We start from the raw sequence: 9,252 nt of genomic DNA, 5'->3' as shown, positions 1-9,252 counted from the left end.
TGCATGTTTTTTGGTTGAACTTGTGGCTGTTATTGTATGAATGATCAGATACAAAACCTGCTTGGTGCTTATACAGTACTCATGGCTTAATTGCAATGGGAAAAGTCAGCAGCTTTACACGCCTTCTTTCTAAGGACTTTCACGCTTATGTTTTTGTACCGAGGAGATCCAAATCTCCAGGGCGATGCAATACTGAATTGAAGGAGTTTGTCAAACGGGACGGGAGGCTCTCAATTTCAAAAGAGAAGATAACAATGTCAATTTGAAAATTCATATTTTACGTGATTATTTATCACACCTTAAATTCGCTGTAATGGCCTCCCCGAACATGACCCAGATTCTGTGCAAAGTAAGCCATCACATCGGTGGGTTCTTAATTGCGAATTAGCACCCTTGCACATGCTCACTGAGACTCCAGATGACTGGAGCATAGTGTATTTAGGTGAGTGAGAGAGAGGAACCAAGGAACCCCACAATTTACAAAAGAGGTTGGAGGGGGGCGGGAAGAATGGTTGAAAGAACATGCTCTATTCACATTAAAACGAGCATATATTCACTCTTGTTACGTTAAAACATGAATATAATGGTTATTCAATAGCTCCCGGTCCATGCCTCTTAATTAGCAGGCAGCAGCCCCCCTTCAGCAATGCTGAAGGACAAGCGGAAGCAAAATTGAAGCGGAATTGCAGTGAGGCTTCATGGCAACCCCCTCTTCCAGATTGGGGAGGAACCAGGGACAAAGGAGACATGCACATCACACCAAACAACAGTGCACTGAGTGTGAAGTTGCCTAGGAACAGGGTTTGTGTCTTCGCTAGTTCACCAAATTTACTTAAGTATGGATTGATGCATGATTGTGTTTGGAGTGCCACAGACAACCAGGGATCACTTGTGGTAACCTTTTGCACAATAACATGAATACGCATGATTCCATTCAGGATGACACTGGATTATAATTCCAATTTCAGTTGTGTGATATCATCTGAAGTTCCTGCTACGTTTACCACAATCGAATCTCTCTATAGCATTTTAACCCTATTGCTGTTTACACTGTCATATCAATTTAAAATGGAGCCTCCATTTCAAATATGTTCAATCATTCTCGGGTTGTTTCTTTTAATATCAATCAAGTGATATGCATCTTTGTCATTTTGCTTCCACTTTTACTGTTGGTGATATGACTCTTCTTCCACTGTCACAGGTAGTTTGAATCTGAACACAAAAAGTATATAAATATGCAGTGGGTCCTTGTTATCTGCTGGGGCTTGGTTCCAGGTTCCCCCATGGATGACAAAATCCGTGGATGCTCAAGTCCCATTAAATATAATGGCATAGCAAAATGGTGTCCCTTATTGAAAATCAAGGATTGCTATTTGTAATTTATAATTTTTAAAAAATATTTTCGAGCTGCAGATGCTTGAATCCATGGATAAAAAAATTGTAGATAAGAAGGGCCGACTGTATAAATAAGCCTTCCGATGCTAAGCCAAAGCAAATTGAAGCAGTGGTGGAAATACTGGCCAGATTTATGGATCCATTGGCAAGACCAGGTGGGATGTGTGTGCATAATCCTTTCCTTCTTGTTTTGGAAGAACCTGTTCAGAATGCCCTGAATCAAATTGACAGACTTCGGGATCAACATGTGCTGAAATCTGCATGTTTTCAAAAGATGTGGAAAAACCCCAGTATCGAATATACCAGGGTACGTGGTTTTTGAGGCAGCCTCCCCCCCAACTGCACTGAATGCATTTGGTGCAAGTATGAAAGCCAAGGAAATAACCCGGTAACTGTGATGTAAGGTACAACAGCAGACATCACAGTAACCACACCGTGTTATTTCGTAGTGTCAATTAACCCTAAGCCCTTTTTTGAAAAATGTCCTTGGTTGCTTCTTGCAGATCAAATTCATCACCCATCCATCTGGAAAATATGAGCAGGCTGCAATGGTGATCGCAGGCAGCAGGCGGTGCTCAAGCTCTCAATTGGTGAACTCTCTCTAGTGGAGATGGATGGCAAGGAATGGTTGTGTTTTTGGTCTCTGCGATGTTATGGGTGTTGGATGGAACTTTGTTGCATTTATTAAAGAAATTAAGGTAAATTATGCAAGCCTGGACAGATCAGGGTTCGATCTCCCACTTGGCCATAAAACCCACTGAGTGACCTTGGGCAAGTCACAGTCTCTCAGCCTCAGGATACAGCAATGGCAAACCTCCAGTGAACAAATCTTGCCATGATAGGTTCACCATAAGGTGGCCATAAGTTGGAAACAACTTAATGGAACATCAACAGCTGCAATAGCAACAATAACAACAGTCTTTATCCTTCTCTGCCAAAGAGTGCTGGTGCCTCACAAAACTACAAATCCCAGGATTAAGTAGGATGGAGCCATTGAAGTTAACATGGTATCAAACTGAATTATTTCTACATATACCTGCACCCTAAGTGTTGGAATGGATGTTAAAAGGGCTAGGTGGGTGTCAGAGTCAGAGTAAAATGTGAGTGTCAAGGTTAGGAATATGAGGGAGGCATGTGAGTTACAGTTAATGTCAGTCAGGTTTTAGATATTTTAAATAAGTAATTGTTAACTGTATGTTGAACTTTTGTAATATTTCCAGGCATACAGTCAGCCTTCCATATCCATGGGTTCTTTATCCACCCATTCAACCATCCAGAGCTTGAAAATATTTTTTTAAAATCCCAAAAGCTAACCTTGGTTTGACCATTTTATATAAGGGACACCATTTTACTATGTCATTGTATTTAATGGGACTTGAGCATCCATGGATTTTGGTATTTATGGAGGGTCCTGGAACCAAACCCCAGCAGATGCCAAGGTCAGCTCTGAGACTTCCATGGGTGGTAGTTTTAGGTGTCACCAGATTGGAAGAACACAACCTCCCAAAACTGAAACAAACCTGAAAAGCCAAACTGAAAGTTGCTGTCCGATGAGTGACGGGAGTAAAAAAGCTGAGCCCTTGGCTCTGCCAGAGTTGCCTTCCTTGCTACATTGACCATATGTATGATGGAAGTGACCCCGACCATACAGATTTGCCAATGCATAAGGATGGGGAAAGTGTATTAGCAATTGTCAGACAAAACTGGTCCAGTTTTTTCAGCAAGAATGAAAATAAGATGTTTACTTCTACTGTACATGCAGCTCCTCAGAACATTGTATCTGATTTTAAAAATGCCTTTGCTATTGTTGAGCAATGCTACCCTAGCTTCCAGTGTGAAAAACTGAGAAATGACCCACCCATCAACAAGTTACATAACCCTACGGCGATGGAAATTTTCAACACCATAGGTGAACAAAACAAAGTGAGGTCCAAGGGAAAGGAATTTGTTTTGAAAGCTGTTGTGTTACTGTTTTGAGTACATTAATGTAATGCCAAAAGCATGTGATCTGTAGAAGGCAAATAGCCTCCCGAATCCATATTGTCACATGCCTAGTCAACATCAGAAATATGTCATAAAAATATAAATAAAGATGCTTTAGTTAATTTATTGAAGATGAATGGCACAGATGAAGTAGATATACAGATTGAGTCTCCCTTATCTCAAATTCCAAAATCTGAAATATTTCAAAAACCAAAACTGTTTTCGTGAGTGGTTGAGATACTGACACCTTTGCTTTCTGATGGTTCAGTGTACACAAAACTTTGTTATATGCACAAAAATTATGAAAAATATTGTACAAAATTACCTTCAGATCATGTGTGCAAGGTGTATATGAAACATTAATGAATGTTGTGTTTATACTTAGTCCCATCTCTAAGATAACTCATTATGTATGTATATGCAAACACCGGCATTCCAAAATAAAATTTAAAAACCCAAAATCCAAAACATCTCTGGTCTCAAGCATTTCAAATAAGGGAGACTTAATCTATACTAAGTAGTTCAATCACTATAGTGGATGATCTGGATCTAGTACTGAAGGCGAAAGGTGATGAATTAGTCATTTTTCTTCAGCAGCAATCAGGGAAGGGAACAAGTAAAAGAATTACTGCTGTGTTTGACAAGCAGTGTCAATCAAATCGTGTGGAAGACTGCTTAAAGAAAAGAGGCTCGACAAAACCTACTTAGTATCTCAAACTCACAAATACAGTAGTTGGCACTCTCTAAGACACAAATCCTCACATATCATCCCACCCTGATGGCTTGCCATTCAACAACAGACCAACACAGAGATCAACATATAAAACACTTCCTCTCAACCAAAGGTCACATAATAGTATATATACCCCACACACCTCCAGGCCACCATTATCTGACGATGCCAGCCACAGCTGCTGGTGAAACATCAAGAATAAACTCTTCCAGAACACAGCCACATAGCCCAGAAATAAAAACCCACAAAAAAAATAAGAAAGTGACATTGATTTTGACATTATTTAGATCTGGGAGAACTACAGAAAGGGAGTCTCAGACAATTTAGAAATAGTAGCTTCCAAATATGATAGAGGGAACTGTCATGTAAGGAGAGCAGGGAGTACAGCAGACCTTTTCTTGCTGGCACTCTTGGGGAGCACTGAATCCATCCCCTTACTGGAGAAGAGAGCCCATAAACAAATGCCATGAATGCTACGTATAGACCGTAAAATGATAGATAACAGCACTTAGGGAATGATCTGCACAGTCTGAACCAGAAGAAGCTGCATGCTGTGAACTGAAGAAATGGATGGGAATATGTTATATACAATGCTAGCACTGTATTACCAATAGAGTCAGCAATAGTCTCTAAACCAGCCTTCTCAACATTTTTACCCCAGAGGTATCCTTGAAATAATTTTTAGGTCTCACTTTAACTTTCTTTCACATGTTTGACTTTTCATTAAAATATACATGCTCTGCACCTCATCTGGGTTAGGATGTGTTCCTACACCTAATTCTTGTCTGTCAGTGCTAGTTAAGGTAATTAGAAATGCTTGTACTTTTGTCCCTTTCATTTCCATTCCATCTCATCTCATTAATTACATCCTCCCGCCCCAACCATGTATATAAATATCTGCCAACTGAAGCAGTGTTTGCTTTTAAATACAAATTATATCTACATCTTATTTTTAAAGGTTATTTTTTAAAAAATCATAATCTCTTGCAGAACCCTATTGACCTTTTGCAGAACCCTAAGGTTCCAGGGAACAGTGGTTGAGAAACCTTGCTGTAAACTCACATAGTTACCAAATACTTTCTGTAACAATAACTATTAATGCAATGCATTAATGCAATGTATGTAAAAGTACTGCAATCCTGAACTAAGATAAAAGTATCAGAATATATTTTGTAAGAAGCTAGATGCCATAAAGAGCCAGTGTGGTGTAGTGGCTTGAGTACTGGACTATGACTCCAGGAGACCAGGTGCTCATTCAAATGCTCATTCAGCCATGGAAACCCACTGGGTGATCTTGGGCAAGTTACATTCTCAACCTCAGAGGAAGGCAATGGCAAACTCCCATTGAAGAAATCTTGCCAAGATAATCCCATGATTGGTTCACTTTAGGGTTGCCATTAAACAGAAATTAGTAGAAGACACAGAACAACTACAGCGGACATAAAGATACCTAGTGCAATACAAATAAACCACAATGTTAACCTTTTTGTTATGCACAAACACTTCCAGTGATATCCTCTTAACTATATTTTTGCCATCAGTTTTTCTCTTATGGGAAAAAGATACCAATTCATATCACAAGAGTCTCCGGAGAGTGACTGTCTTCTTATTCACAAAAGATGCAGAATAAAGTAAAGACAAATGGCAGCAGCCAACGGGAAAAAGGTATGGTCTAATTACCTTCAGAAAGGTAATTATGTTATTATAACTAGAAAAACCATATAGTTTAACTTTCTTTCACATGTTTGACTTTTCATTAAAATGTACATGTTCTGCACCTCATCTGGGTTAGGATGTGTTCCTTACACCTAATTCTTGTCTGTCAGTGCTGGTTAATGTCATTAGAAATGTTTGTACTTTTGTCCCTTTCCTTTCCATTCCCTCTCATCTCACTGATTATACCCTTCTACCCCAACTATCTGCCAACTGAAGCCGTGCTTGCTTTTAAATTAGTCTATTGGAGGGCAGATGTGTGGAGAGACCTCGCTGACACATTAGCATTCATTTTGTAGGATCTTACAGACTTTCCTGCTTTGCTTGATATGTTAATTGTATTTATCTTTATTTTCTCCATTTTGTAATAGTCCATTTCATAATTTTATTGCTTTCATGGTAGTTTATTACCTGCTTCCTAGTATAGCAGAAATAAGTGTACAATATATTTAATTTTTGTATGGGTTGGAAATGTAGAATGTGAATGGATTATTCAAGATATTGTTTAATACTGTCTTAAGGGGGGGAGGGATAAAGTGTTTTTAATTGTTATATTTTATATTTTACTGTTGTCAACCGCCTGGATTGGTTTTCCATAGGGCGGTATACAAATAAATATTATTATTATTATTATTATTATTATTATTATTATTAGGAGCTATTAAACTTTTTTTAATTAAAAAAAGAGATTATTACTTGGTGGTAGTAGTAGTTATGTAGATGGGGGGAAATCCACTTTTTAAAAACTGTTCTAAAATATTCTCATGTCAAACATTTCAGCAACGAAGTTTAGTTAGTCCTCAGACAGAGTACATGCCCAAATGACACCATTACAGTACTTCGTAATTTCTAAGGACTTTATCACACATAAGGAATTTCATTTAATTTCGAATGAAAAGAAAGTGGGGCCAAAACGCATTTATGAGAATTCAGAGAATTTACGTGAATGCAAATTGCGTTCGAACTGGTTTCCCATTGCCCGAAAATAGCATGCCATTGCCCGAATTTGCGTGTGGTAGTCTATCACGCAATAACATTAAACCCCATGATTGCGTTCGGATTGCCATTGTATTACACTTCCAATTTCCCATGTCTGATAATGTCCTAAGGAATCAAGAGTTAAGGAAATTCAAGGTTTGGTTAAATTATTTGAGAAGATAATTTGCATGCCTGCTGTCAACTCAAAAACATCCTTATACTGTATAAGTAAACGATTACTTCACTGTCTTGTAAGGGTAACTAAGTGCAGAAATGAAATAGTAATTTTTATAGGAAACCATTTGATTTTGAAATAATGGTGAACATAAGAGATTTCTGCATGATCTCTTTCACTCCCAATTCTAAGACCATAGGATATCTCCAGTATTTGATGTGATGTCCTTAGGTCTTCGAGAAAGACAACTTCCTCCTTAGGATTCCAGCCTCTGCTGTTTCAAATAATCCAGATTTTTCAATAAATTTCAGGGTTATGAACAGAGTAACAAAGAGAAGCAACACTTCAGCATCAAATTATATAGCTCAAACTTTATTTGCAAGGCATTTCAGTGACTAGTCCTTAAAAACATCAATGTTACATCTGACATTATTTTAGAACAGAGGTGTCCAGTTCATGCTAGAGAGAAAATCTCTTTCATCCCAATTTGTGGACCTAGTCTATTAAATTAGCACCAGGAGATACCCTCATGTCCCCGTAAGATTCACACTACTAGTGATTTTGAAGTGGTATCTCCACAGGATGTAACATATGATGTTAGCATTCAGCAAGGTAAGTTCTAATTCTTTGTTTTTGGCTGATGCTTGGAGCTCCCCCTAAAACTTTCATTACCATGAAATAAAGCATTTGTTGGCAAATTACATAATGATACACAGCCAGTTTAAACAAATGTGAGTTAAGTAGAAATATAGGTTCTGGAGGGAGCTTTCTCACTCTCATCCCTATTCGTTTCCTATTTTCACTTACATGCCACTGTATCTAAGCTTCTTGTGTGAAAATGTTTTTCCCCTTTTCCAGCACCAGTTTTCATTTCATAAGCCTTTCCTCACTTATTTTTCACATTATTTGTCCTTTTCAAACTACACGCTCTACCTTAAGCCTAGTTCTTCATAAGACAATAAATCTGTTTCTGGACTTTACCACTTTTAGTGGGGGTTCTCATGATTTAATGTTCTTCCTCCCTGATTAGATAAAAGGAAGAATTCCAATCTAACCTTTTCCTTAGCATGCTTATTTCCTATTGCAGTGAACTGTTATACAAGGAAAAAAATTCCTTTTAAGACATAATTGAATGCTCAATGATGGCCGGTCCTTCTAGGCCAAAAGGCTGGCATCCACTGTTAGCTGGAAATGGAAGGCTACCCATATGTTCCTATATATGCACATCCACAAGCTCCAGCATGTATTGATGGGAAGGCTTAAACCTTCCTTGCCTGCTTGGCAAGATCTAGGGTTGCATGTAAGAAAGGGAAAACCTTTCCTATCTCTCAGAGGTGATCCACCTAAGAGTTCCCTGTCACTGCTATTAGCAGGAGAAAAGCAATTTTGGAAGCCAAGGAGCAACATTTTCCTCCAAACAGTCCAACTGTTTGGCTTAGATATGAAAAAAAAGGAGTGGAGTCCTGCCAGCTTTCGAGGCCGTACAGAGAAAGGCCAATGGCTGTTGGCTGTGGACCCCTGGAATTATGGTAACCCACATTCTGAAGTGGTATAATCAAGATCCAAATTTATTAGTTCTGTTTAAAAAAAAAATCTCTAGTTTACCCTTTGCTGGGATATCAGAAGATAAAGTCATGAAGAAAAGCAATACCATGTCTTCCCATTGCATTAGAACCCAAAGTGGACTTGTTTAAAAGTGCACTGCACATGATCAAGGATTTCAATGAAAATCAAAACAGATGAGGAACACAAGGTCTTAGTGTGTTTTTCCTTCCTGGTAACTGAAAATGTAGAGATTCACGGTAGAGAAGTGTTCTATAGATGACCTAAAGGAGAAAACATGAGGGAGCCAATATTTTAGATAGGCTTGTCATTTCTGATATTGATCTAGGTCAAACTGTGATATAGGCTAAACTGGGTATTTAAGACCAAGGGATGCTTTGGTCTGAAATATAAGCAATTTCTCCACTGGACAAAAGGTTCTTTTATCCCTGCTAAAATGTTCAACTAATGTATCTTCCATGATAATGAAAAAGTCAAATAAATTGATTGATCTACATGAAAGAAAAGTGATAAACAATTGTGTACTCCAAAGAGCTAAACAATTCCATTCCAAAAAACCAGGCAGGTAAGTTAGAAAGTGTGCATCAACGTACAGTCGGCCCTTCTTATACACGGATTTTTTATACACGGATTCAAGCATATACGGTTTGAAAATGTTCCAAAAAAGTATAAATTTACCTTGATTTTCCATTTTTTATTAGGGACACCATTT

Source organism: Sceloporus undulatus, chromosome 2, assembly GCF_019175285.1.
Source record: "Sceloporus undulatus isolate JIND9_A2432 ecotype Alabama chromosome 2, SceUnd_v1.1, whole genome shotgun sequence".
NCBI lineage: Eukaryota > Metazoa > Chordata > Lepidosauria > Squamata > Phrynosomatidae > Sceloporus > Sceloporus undulatus.
This window is presented reverse-complemented; position numbering follows the sequence as displayed.